This window comes from Martes martes (genome assembly GCF_963455335.1).
Source record: "Martes martes genome assembly, chromosome: 8".
NCBI classification, from domain to species: domain Eukaryota; kingdom Metazoa; phylum Chordata; class Mammalia; order Carnivora; family Mustelidae; genus Martes; species Martes martes.
In genome coordinates, this window is record NC_137895.1 from 116,894,082 (window position 1) to 116,907,004 (window position 12,923).

The window sequence follows — 12,923 nt, forward strand, 5'->3', positions numbered from 1 at the left end:
TGGAGCAGGTTCAGTGCATGTGAGCTCTTATTATTTGTTAAAGGTACGTTTGTTTTAGAGAAAGCCTCTTGTGAATAGTGGTGGGGTGGGGGTATGAAAGCAGGGTATGGTAGTAGAGGACCCCCTCCATTGAGGGAGCTTTTTCAGACATTTTCCAGGGATGCCTGGGTGGCTCACTTGGTTAAGTGTCTGCCTTTCACTCAGGTCATGGTTCCAGGGTCCTGGGATCCAGTCCTGCGTCAGGCTCCCAGCTCAGCAGGGAGTCAGCTTCTCCCTCTCCCTCTGCCCCTCCTCCTGCTCGTGCTCTCTCTCTCTCTCTTTGTCTCTGACAGATAAATGGACAAAATTTAAAAATATATATTTATTAAAAAGAACATTTTCCAAAAGTAGCGTCTTTTGATTAAAAAAAATTTAGAAAAAGCAGCTCTGTTCGATATGTGGTTGAGGGAAGAGAGATTTGACTCTAAAATCCCCAAAGAAGGTAGTAGAACGTGGTGTAGTTTCAGGCTCCCATCTCCCAAACCAGGTTCATCCCTCTGATGCTAAATCTTAGGTATTCTCTCAGAGGAAAAGGGGAAGAGGACTGGAAAATATATTGATTTTTCCCTGCTGTGACACCCTTGGGCCCTCCGCCTCGAGTATGTCTAGAGTTGCTGACCAGACTTTATATCCCCAGGATTCAGGCCTCATCTGGGGCTGCTGTGGGGCTGGTGAGGCAGATCCTTGTTCTAGCTCCAGCCCTGAAAGGCTTATTTATCTAAGAGTTTATTTATTCATTTTGAGAGAGAGAGAGAGCGAGGGGAGGGCAGAGGGGGAGGGAGAGGGACAAGCAGACTGGCCACCGACTGCAGAGCCTGAAGGGGGGCTCGATCACAGGACTCAGAGATCATGACCTGAGCAGAGAGGAAGAGTCCAGAGTCCGATGCTTAACCGACTGTGCCTCCCAGGCGCCCCTGCAGGGCAGGTTTAGCACAGCAAGGCCACCCATCATCCTCTTGGACATTGAGGGTACTCGGAAACCTCCATAGTGGCCCAGCATGGGGGTGGGGTTGGGGATGATCCAGGGTTCCGTTTCCTGGAGGGAGAAGCCGGGTCAGCAGGTGGGTGGCATCCATGGGAATTTCCCAGCAGTCCCTGCTGGACCGCAGACACATGTACGGGAGGCAGGATGAGGGGGAGGCCCCTTGCGGGGGGTGGGTAGCACCTCTCTTTGTAGGGAAGCGAAGTTGGAGTTGGAGAAGGTAGTGCATGCCACCTGGCTGTGAGGGGACACACACATCCCCGTGACACTCTTCCTAGAAAGGTTGAGAGGTCTTGTGGTGGCTGAGTTACCCTCCAGCGGCAGGCAGGGTCAGGGCTAGGGAACTGTTAGACTTCAGTGCGACATGTCTTGTTTGAGGTCTGTCCCCTGCCAGGAAGCAGCGTCCCCACCCCTTCTCAAATGGCCACTCAGAGGCTGAGCGGATATTCCAAGAGACGGCCGCAGGGAGCAGGAGGCTCACCCCGTCAGTGCCCCTGTCTGCTTTGCCTCAAAGGAAGGGCATTCTTTCTGCCCAGGAAGCCCCAGACCACGGGCCTGTAATCCAAGCTATGTGTGACAAAGGTGACAAGGCATCTGTCTTTCATTAGGTTTCTAGGGGCAGCACCATCCCTGGCTCACCTTCTTCTTTCCTCTGTCCCCCAGCCTCTCATCAGCCCCTAATCTAGACTATTTGTAGACTCTGATTGGACTCCATCAGTTGGTCTGTCCTCCTCTGCCTCTCTCCCCTCTAGGCCCTGCTTGAGGATTCCACAGGCCCCCACCTACCAGCCACCAAGCATGCTAGGGAGTGAAAGGAGGGCCCAGAGAAGTCAGGGAGATGATTTGCAGGAAGGGGAAAAACAGAAGAAATGGGAGGGAGTGTGTGCAGTGAGGCCAGGTGAGGAAATGTGGTTAGTGGCTGCTCACCTAGCTTTCAGTCAAGGGACTCAAGGTAGATAGATCCCTGCTCCCTCTGCTCCCCTGGCCACCTCCGTTTGCCTTGAAGCAATAGCAGAGCGCTGACGGCACATAACTGATGGGAAGAAAACCGTCCTGTAAACATTGTCACCTCGAGGGCTGACATTGCAGTCGCCGGAGCTTTGAATCCAGATCTCGGGCTTAATCTTGAGGAGGCCAAGGAGGGTGGGGAGAGGGGTGGTGGGAAGGTGAGGGCTCTCGATTCTTACCATCCTTGTTGAGCACTGCGCGGATGCTGGAGAGCGGGCAGCATCAGTAGGTCTTCAGTGCCCGGATGTAGACCTCCAGATGTAGTCTCCAGAATGTGACATGCCCCCGGAATCCGAGGGTCTCTGTTGTCTGAGGCAGGGCCGGCTTCACATAGAACCCCAGGCACAGAAGGGACCTGCCCTTGAGGAATGCTCCGTTGCCACCGTGTTGAAATTCTTTTTTTTTCTTATTTCATATATATATACAAGATCAAGAGTCGCATGCTCCCACGGCTGAGCCAGCCAGGTGCCCCAGTAAATTTTCTATTGTGATAAAATATATATAACACATTATTGTACCATAATTAAAAATAAAACATATCATAAAATTTGCCATTTAAAAAAATCCCAGGATAGTGAACATACAGTGTAATATTAGTTTCAGGTGTACAATAGGATTCAACACTTCCGTCCGTCACCCAGTGCCCGTGACAACCAGTTCGCTCCCTCATCCCCATCATTTTTTCACCCATCCCCCCACCCACCTCCCCTCTGGGAACCACCAACTTATTCTCTGTGGTTAAGGGTCTGGCTTTTTGTTTGTCTCTTTTCTTCTTTGTTCATCTGTCTTGATTTTTAAATTCCGCATACGAATGAAATCCTATGGGATTGGAATTTCTATGATTGACTCACTTCACTTAGCATAATACTTAGCTCCATCCCTGTTGTCACAAATGGCAAGATTTGTGTCATTCTTTGTGACTGAGCAATATTCCATTGTGTGTATATTATATATACACATGTGACATGTGTATATATGTGTGTTATATATTGTATATTATGTTATATATTGTATATTATGTATTATATAATATTATATATAATATTATATAATATATTTATATATTATATGTATTACCTGTATAATATATACATATATATTATACACACACACATACACATATCTTTTTTTTTTTAAGATTTTATTTATTTGACAGAGAGAGAGATCACAAGTAGGCAGAGAGGCAGGCAGAGAGAGAGGCGGAAGCAGGCTCCCCTCTGAGCAGAGAGCCTGATGCGGGGCTTGATCCCAGGACCCTGAGATCGTGACCTGAGCCGAAGGCAGAGGCTCAACCCACTGAGCCACCCAGGTGCCCCACATACACATATCTTTATATATATCTACCATATCCTTATCCATTCATCTAATGATGGACACTTGGGTAGTAAAATTTGCCATTTTGTTTTTTAGCTTTTTTTTAATTTTAATTTTTAATTTTTTTTAAAGATTTTATTTATTTATTTGACAGACAGAGATCACAGGTAGGCAGAGAGGCAGACAGACAGAGAGGAAGGGAAGCAGGCTACCTGCTAAGCAGAGAGCCCGATGCACGGCTCAATCCCAGGACCCTGAGATCATAACCTGAGCTGAAGGCAGAGGCTTTAACCCACTGAGCCATCCCGGCGCCCCTAGTTTTTGGCTTTTTTTAGAGACACAGAGTATGTGCGAGTTGGGGTCGGGAGGAGCAGAGGTAAAGAGAGAGTCTTAAGCAGGCTCTACACTCAGTGTGAAGACTAATGCAAGACTCGTTCTCTTTGACTGACTGAGCCAACCAGGTGCCCCTAAAATTTGTCATTTTGAAGTGTACAGTTCAATGGCATTACATTCACAATATTGTGCAATTGTCACCACTATCTGTTGTCAAAACTTTTTCGTCATCCCAAATAGACAATCTAAACCCATCAAACAATGACCCTTCATTCCCACCTTCCCTCGTCCCCTCAGCCCCTGATTACCTCTAACGCAGTTTCTGTCTCTGTGAATTTGCCTAATCTGGGTATTTCATGTAAGTGGAATCATATGATATTTGTCCTTTTGTGTTAGGTCTGTTTCTCTTAGTATAATGTTTTAAGGGTTTATCCATATTATAGTATGTGTCAGAACTTTGTTCCTTTTGGGGCACCTGGCTGCTTCAGTCAGTAGAGCCTGCAACTCTTGATCTTGGGGTTGTGAGTTTGAGCCCCACGCTGGGTGTAGACATTACATAAAAATAAAAAATCTTTTAAAAATAACTTTATTCCTTTTTATGGATGAATAATATTCCATTGTGTGTACAGACCACATTTTGTTTATCCATTCCTCTGTCGATGGACACTTAGGCTGTTTCTACCTTGAGGCTGTTGTGAATAATGCCGCGTGCAAAGGCATGCACGGGCGTGCAAATATGTGTTCGAGTCCCTGTTTTCAATTCTTTGGGTATATACCGGGGAGTAGTATTGTTGGATCATGGAAGTTCTGTGTTTAGCTTTTGAGGAACTACCAAACTCTTTGACATTAGTTTTTGAACAAGGGGCCCTGCATTTTCATTTTGCACGGGGCTCTTCAAGTCATGCAGCTTTTCCTCTCTCAGGGCTATGTTCAGAGGCTATCCCAGTCTAAAAACGTCTTTTTTTTTTTTTAAAGATTTTACTTATTTATTTGAGAGAGAGTGAGTGAAAGAACACAAGCAGGGGGAGCGGTAGAGGGAGAGGGAGAAGCAGTCTCCCCGCAGAGCAGGAAGCCCGATATGGGACTCCATCCCAGGACCCCGGGACCATGACCTGAGCCGAAGGCAGATGCTTAACCATCTGAGCCTCCCAGACACCCAAGGATATCCCAGTCTAAAACATACCTGAATTCCCTCTCCCTCGGGAGGTCCAGCATGTTATCAGCCCTCTATAGCATGAAATTAGCCGCCCTACCTACCCTAGGGCCTGTGGACCCACATGGTCTACTTGTCTGTTTACGTCGTGTTCTGGAAGGAGAATGGTTAATGTAAGCCATTTAGCTTGAGGACAGAACCCACCAAGTTCCACTTAGCCCATGTTCATCCTCAGCAACGTGGCTGCTCACTAAGCGTGACTTAATTCCACGGTCTTTACCAATATAATTTCACTATTACAGAAACACTTGCCAAAGACAAAAGTTGTAAATGGCTGTTGTTTTAGGAACTTACCAAAACCTACTTAAAACTACCTAACTTCAAAAGATAGCAGTAAAGGACTATTAACAGCACACCTTGCTGTGCCCACAATCCTGATCTTTTATATCATGAGCCTTAGTCGATCCTAATCCACCCCACACCAAAACACCCACCATAAATGCTGAAGCCTGACTTCACCGGCCCCACTTGGAGATATTGTCAGAACTGCTAAGAAGAAGGCATCCGCCCTGCTCAGTGGGTGGAGCGTGTGACTCTTGATCATGGGATTGTAAGTTTGAGTCCCGCTTCAGGTGTAGAGATTATTTAAAAATAAAATGTTAAAAAAAAACAAAACAGCCAAGAAATGACCTCTCTTCATGTCAAGAGCTGTGCCTTATCAACAGATCGCCCTTGTGTTATTTTATGGGAGCCCGTATTCAATAAACTACAGTTTTACCTTCTACACTATGCATTTGCTCTGATTCTATTCTGGATATTTCATCCCATACCCATTTGTCCATTGATGTGCTGCGTGCCTGCCATGAGTTAGGTACCCTTAGACACTAGCTTTGTGATGACTGGGACAGATACAGCTTTCATTTTCGTAGAGCTCACCCTCTCCTTCATCCTTATATCACATTCCTGCTGTGAGGGAAAGTAGAGACTGAGAACCACTTTCAACTTGAATTTATTTGAAAATGGAGCTTCTCCAGCAAACAAGCCAGGTCTCTGCTTTTTAAATCTGGATGTCTTGATATTGCTGGGGAGGAAAAAACTTTTCTTCTACCCTCTTGGGTTCAGTGCCTGGGGGCCTGCAAATTTAAGCAACAAAAGACAGACAAATAAGAGAAAAGGAATACAAATTTTATTAATATATTTCTTGCACAGGAGTTCACAGAAAAGAGGTGGTTAGACTTGGTTTGGGGCTTGTATGCCGTCTTTATCAATGGAAAGGAGATTTGGGCTTTAAGGAGCCATACACTGCCAAGTGATGAGGATATATATGGGAAAATGAAGGGGTTCTTTAGTAAGGTCTGTTAATGGAGACTCATCTCCATGATGACTCCCTTGGTGATAAGAGTCACTCTCTTCCTAGTATGGGAGATGGGGACACCTTCACAAAGGGAAATTTATGTTATGCTTTTAGGCAGAAAAGCGAAGGGAGGAGAATTCTTCCTTCCTGCGTTTTGTTGATTCGCAGATGCCTTCAACTTAAAATAATTCTTATGCCAGGGTAGCATATTTTTGGGTGGAATATCTTGATCCCCTTCAACTTGATCTTTATTTTTTTAAAGATTGATTCACTTATTGGGTGCCTGGCTGGCTGTCATTTAAGTGTCTGCCTTCACCTCGGGTAAGGATCGCAGGGTTCTGAGTCCCACTGAGCCTGCTTCTCCTTGTTCTTCTGCTGGCAGCTCCCCCTGCTTGTAATCTCTCTCTCTGCCCAAATCTTTACATCTTAAAAAAAAAAAAAAAAAAAAAAGATGTATTTATTTGAGAGAGAGAGAGAAAGAGAGCATGCCTGTGAATTGGGGGAGAGAATCTTCAAGCAGACTCCCTGGCTGAGCTCAGAGCCCCAGGCAAGCCTCCATCCCACAAGCCATAATAAGATCATGACCTGAGCCGAAAGCAAGGGTCAAGACACTCAACCAACTGAGCCGCCCAGGTGCCCCCATTAGAAGGCAAGGCAGCAAGATGTTCTTTGAGTGAGACTGTGGCTCGTAATTGTTCCTCCTTACTGCTGTGCTACCTTACCTCCAAGGTACTTCTTGTGTCCTGGTGCTGGTCCTTGCTGCCATTTCAGGGACAGAGCCCAGGGCTTGGACGTTGTGAAGCAGCCTGAGCCTCCCCAACCGGGCTGCTTTGAATCCCTGTGTCCAGTTGGTGAAATGACCCCCAGGAGGCGCAAGAGAGCCCCCCGAGGGATATTTCCAGGATATGCCATCAGTCTGGTAAGGAAGGGGCCTTATCAGAGGCTTCACCAAGAGATAGGACCTGCCAGACCGGTTTGTCAGCCAGCTCCAGCCACTTTGGGGTGACTGTTGGCCGTCTGGGGGAACGAAAATCTGGATGCTCAAACAGTTCTCTCAATGTTTGGTTTTCTTTTAACCGAAGAAGCGCTTTCACTTTTCTTCTTGTTTAATCTGTGTTGCCCCTGGTTCTTAGAGACCCTCTAGCCCAGTCCGTGGATCTTGTGAGTTTCAGAAGGCACCCCACCCCCACCCCCACCCCCACGGCTCCTTCCCCATGCATGTGATTACATCTTTCCTTGGTAATGGGGTTTTGACTGGCCTTTTGTAGCATGCGAAGCCACAATGGGACGAGAATATTCTCCCCTTATTTTTATCAGGCGCTTTTATTTCCTGAGCTGTTTTTGTAAGTGTGCTTGTTTCTGGTTCTGCTCCTCATCTGGAAGGGGGCCCGGGATTCAGGGATAAGATTAGATGCCCTGCTGTGTCAATTGGTCTTTAAAAGAAAGAAGCAAAAGTTGATCACATGCTGAAGCTCAGGGCCGATGCAGAACCGCCTCCCAAGAGGCCAATCAATTTCAATTAAAGAGATTAAAAGCCCCGAGCACTGAGAGGCCTGGTCACGGGTTTCTGAATGCCTTGCTCCTCCAGCAGCCTAAAAGCAGGCAGCGGACCCTGGAAGCAAGCACTGGATCTCGTCCTCCAGGCCAATGTCAAGACCTCAGTGAGGGAGCACATGCAAAAGAAGAGGCTAGCTGAAGGGGCCCAGTGATCCTTCACGGGACCCTACTGGCTTCTGTCACTGTCCTTACCCCCACCAGGTATCCAGACCCACATTACGAGGTCAACAAACCCAGTGCAAACTAACACCCCATCACACTTCCCACGGGACCGAACTACCCCAGGTTCTCGTGGTTTGTCCCCTCCTCTTCCACTGGGCGTCACAGAGGCTCTGAGGTATCTGCCCTCCCCACCGGATTTCAGGTCCCCATCTTCCCTAACTGCTTGGGCATCCTAGAGCCCACACCACTGAGGGGTGAGGGCAGGGGCCAGAGAGGGGGGTTGTGCAGCAGAGGAGAAGGGCCTTAGCACCCCACAGGGTCTGCCTCTTACCAGCTCTGCATTGGCCCTGAGTCAGCATGTGAACAAGTTTCTTTTTAAGAATGGCTGGCACACTGGGATCGAGCCCCTCATCGGGCTCTCTGCTCAGCAGGGAGCTTGCTTCCTCCTCTCTCTCTGCCTGCCTTTCTGCCTACTTGTGATCTCTGTCTGTCAAATAAATAAATAAAATCTTAAAAAAAAAAAAAAAGGAATGGCTGGCACACCAGGGCATCCCCTCAGCACCAAGGGATCTCAGCGAGCCTCCCTTGCCATGTGTCTCAAAATGGAACCACCGCCCACCTCCCTGGGTTGGCCAGCCTCCCAGGAGGTCACGCATGTATACATCAAGCGCCTGGCATCCCCTCGCCACCGTCCACAGGCAGCCTTTCCGATGACTGCAGCCCTGCACAGACAGGGGAGGTGGGGGGGTGGGATGACATTCAGCACCGCCCCCCCCCCCATTTGGTGGTTTTTTTGTTCAGAAGCCAGTGACTCAACAGTAGAGTTAGTGCCCAGCGATCATGCTCTGTCTGCCGCAAATGCTGTGTAAATATTGATGCTGGGTCACCGGCCAGGGACAAGAGAACCAGGGCCCTTGAAGAAGGGGGATGCTGAGTTGCAGGGGAGGGGGCTAAACCCACTGCAGCCAGGGCAGGGCAAGAAGGAAGAAGGGCTCTCCGGGGAGGGGAGTGGCAGGCGGCTGATGGAAAGCAGTTACTCGTTGGACAAGAAAGAGAAGTGGCCAGAAAGTCTGCTTCGTGCCCTGGAGTAGCTACAGAGACAAGATCTAGCAAATGCCAGGAGCCCAAAGCCTCTGTTCCCCTCGCTTCTCTCTCTGCCACTTCTCCTCTCACTGCTGTGCTATTTACAGGCTGGTCTGGAGAGACAAGGTGGCCGAGGAGGAGGCTCCGTCCAGGCCATGTGGCTGCACGTCTCTAAAGGACAGGAGGGGCCGCTGTGGACCGCCACCGCATCGAGAAGTATGGGGTCACAGCTCTCCCAGCCCTGTGGGGTGCCAGGTGCCCAAGATCAGCTCCTGCACTTGCTCGAGGTCACTCTAGTTCATGGCAGGGCCATTTCCCATGGTCCTTTTCCCAAACCCGTGGCTTCCTGGGCCTGCTTTCATCCCTGACCTACTTCTCCCAAGATAATTGAGAAACAAATGACCGAAGCTGCAGGCCTCAGCTTGCTGGGAAGGCTTGGGAGGGCTGTTCATCAACTTGAAAGCATCTGGACCTTTTTCCCCCCCTAAAACAACAAGAAAAGTAAGTCTTGGGCAGATTGCATTAAATACAAATGGCATATTTCTGGATACAGATATATTTTACAAATGTAGAAAAATGGAACTTAATGGAACTTATCATCATTCACATTGAAAAGGAGGAAACTATTGCTTTATGGAGTTTTAAGGAAGCTCTAAGTTGCTAAAGAAAGAGTAGATGAGCTTCTCAGAGGAAGCCTTGCCTCTAGGTAGGACCAGCTTTGTGGGAGGGAAGGGATCAGGAGCGACTAGCCCGTCCTTCTTAAGATAGAAACTACCTGTGGGATGGCTGCCCCATCAGGCAACAGGGAGGCGCTGGGGTGTGATGTGCCCTGGGACCTGCCTTCCTTTTTTTTTTTTTTTTTTTAAGATTTTGTTTATTTATTTGAGATTGAGAGACAGAGTGAGAGAGAGAATGAGAGGGGAGAGGGCCAGAGGGGAAAGCCCACTCCCCTTGGAGCTGGGAGCCTAATGCGGGACTCAATCCTGGGACTCTGGGATCATGACCTGAGCCAAGGGCAGTTGCTTAACCAACTGAGCCACCCAGGCACCCAAAATAAAATCTTAAAAAAAAAAAAAAAATTGCTGACCAAAGAGAAGAGCGGAGCAGTAGATTTACTCCATGTGTAAGCTAAACATGGACCTTGTGAGCACCAAACAGCTGGTCGGTCTGGGTTTTCTGGGCTCTGGCATAGGAAAGCCCCATAGACGTGATCCTGGGGCAGTGGGCTCACTGTCAGGAGACCAGGGGTCTCTCATTCATCATCGGCAAAGTGGCAGCAACAACCCTGGTATTAGTTGGCGGGGGCGGAGGGGATGCCCTAACCAAGCCCCACGGCATGAGGGGTTTAAACAACAGAAATGTATTTTCCCACAAACCCTTCCCTCACGGCTCAGAAGGAACCAGTCCTGCACATGCCTTGATGTCCGATGTCTAACCACCAGAACTGTGAGAAAATAAATGTCTCCTGCAGTGAAACGAGGGGTGAGCCTGCGATCCCCCAGATTCAGTCTGACTAAACAGATTATGTGTCCGCGCAGAACTGCGCCTCAGCCTTCCCCACGCGGCTGAACGTGTGACTTTGACCGTGTAATCGCTCCAGGTTAAAATTTATGTATAAAGCACAGATAATAAAAATAACATCTATTTATCTCCCCAGGTGTTCTGAGCCTTCAGTATGGTTGTGGGAATGATGGATCACAAAACGAAAGAAATGAGTCCTTGGGACGGTCGACCCAGGGGCAAAATCAGCTACCGCAACAAAAAAAGACAAGCTTTCAAACCAACAAGAGAAGACAAGATTGTAATGCCTTCCTAACAACGTTGCTTTATTGATGCTATGCAAGGAAAACGACATTAGATTCTATCGATTCTCTTCGAGATCTAATAATATGCTTTATTCAGATCTTATTCACAGACGGCTTTCTCCATGGTCTTTCTCTGGAGCTGAAATTGGCCAGTTACAAACAGAATTTGTTCTCCTGTCCTTTGAAATCACAGAAGCAGACGTGTTTTAGAACACAAAAGATACCAAGCTTTCTCGGGGAAACAAAGCAGAGCTGGGAAAAAGAAAAAAAAAAACAAAAAACAAAACAAAAAAAACAAAAAACTCCCCTTTAAACAAAATTGAAAGCATGCCTTACTTGAGATTTATTTGATTACAAAGTCTTTCTCGGGGCTAATCAGTTTTAGAAGCCGTTCCTATTGGCACCAATGAGCCAATAAAAAATCCAGAAGGAGAGAAAAAGTATCACAACTCAGGGAAACAAGGTTGTTCATTTTTTAAAAAAGCACTGAATTAATGTTTACGCTGCGGAGTCCAATTATTTATATGTATGCTATAGGTTTTGCATCCCCGGAATTTGTTAGCATTCAGAGTATGATAAATTGTACCTGACTGACTTGTGAAAAATCATCTTGAGAAGGTTTTTTTTTTTCCAGTGGGAAAATATGTAGATGACACACAGTGGTTTATTGGAACTGTTCTTCAGATGAACAGCCTGAAGGGAGAGGCAAGTTTTTAGATGTCACAACGGATGGTTAAGAATTTCGGCTATGAGGCAGTGTTATCAAGCTCATCGAGTTACTGTACTTCTCTACTTCGTATTTGTCATCTCTCCAGTAACTTCCAAACTCAGGGTTTTCTGCAAATTTTCAGAATCTAATCAATGTCAGCTTTTGTATCATTATTATTATAGAGAATCTTTTCCTGTGTATATTTCATCTGCAAAAAAAATTATAAAAAGGATTCAATCTTTTGGGAAAAAAAAAAGTAGTCTTGTACCTCCTTAATGCATGTACTATGTCAGGTCTAAGAAGGGATGTTAACAAGTGTTAGGAAGCCCATGGAGAAACCAGAACACTCGTTTGTTGCTGGTGGGGCATTGAAGGGTCAGACCCTTTGGAAATCTGGTCGTTCCTTAAAAAAGTGAAGCACAGGGTTACTCTTGGCCCAGCAGCTCCACTCCTAGCTCTATGTATACCCAAGGGCATCGAATACATGTGTCTATATAAAATTTGCCTATAGATGTTCATTGCGGCATTATTCACAATAGCCAAAAGGCAGAAACAGCTTAGGTATCTATCAGCTCATGAGTGGATAAGCAAATCATGGTAGAATATCATCTGGCCAAAAGTAGCAATGATAACACTGGTAGATGCTACAATGGGGATAAACCATAAATACATTGTACTAAGTCAAAGAAGCCAGGCGTCACAAAAGACACCTTGGTATGATTCCATTTTTAAAAAAAATTTTTGAAGTAGAAGTTTTATTTTTATCACTGGCAAATTGTATTTTCTCTTCTGATTTTTTAAAAAAGTCATTTATTTTTTAAGTAATCCCTACACCCAGTGTGGGACTTGAACTCACAACCCTGAGATCCAGAGTTGCATTCTGTGACAGCTGAGCCAACCAGCCGCCCCTCTCGTGATTATTTGAATACGATATTGTTAGTTTCAGGTGTATAACATAGTGATCCATCTTGTGCGTTTGTTCTGAAATGATCACTTTGATAAGTGTAGTCACTGTGGGTGATTCCATTTATGTGAAAGACACAGAACAGGCAAATCCAGAGAGACCAGAAAGTAATTAGCTGTTGCCTAGGTTGGGTCAAGGAGCGGTGATGGGTAGGACTGCTAACGGGTGTAGGGTTTCTGGAATTCGGTAGTGATGATGGTTGTGCAACTTTGTGACTGTACTAAAAACTACTGAGTTGTATACTTTCATATGGTTAGTTTTATGGTCTATAAATTATTTCTGGGGGAAAAATTTTGAAGGCGTAATGTGGAAGATAAGAAGGAAGCAAAAACATTGCAGCATCCGGAGATAATCACCGCAAATGTTTTGATGTAGTAGATCCTTCAGACTCAAATGCAAATATACACATTTAAAAAAAATAATAAAATGGGATCACACAGTGCATACTGCTGAGTGGAAG

The 12,923-nt window shown here is 46.4% G+C and overlaps 1 long non-coding RNA gene across 1 annotated transcript in view; it reads left to right on the forward strand.

The window, feature by feature from the left end:
• The window catches only part of LOC308347267, a 77,857-nt gene extending 66,810 nt beyond the window's left edge, over positions 1–11,047 (forward strand). Inside the window, exon 5 of the long non-coding RNA XR_013967238.1 lies at positions 10,643–11,047. This is a non-coding gene — a long non-coding RNA (uncharacterized lncRNA). The remainder of the gene's footprint in view (positions 1–10,642) is intronic.
• Positions 11,048–12,923: the final 1,876 nt, after the last annotated feature.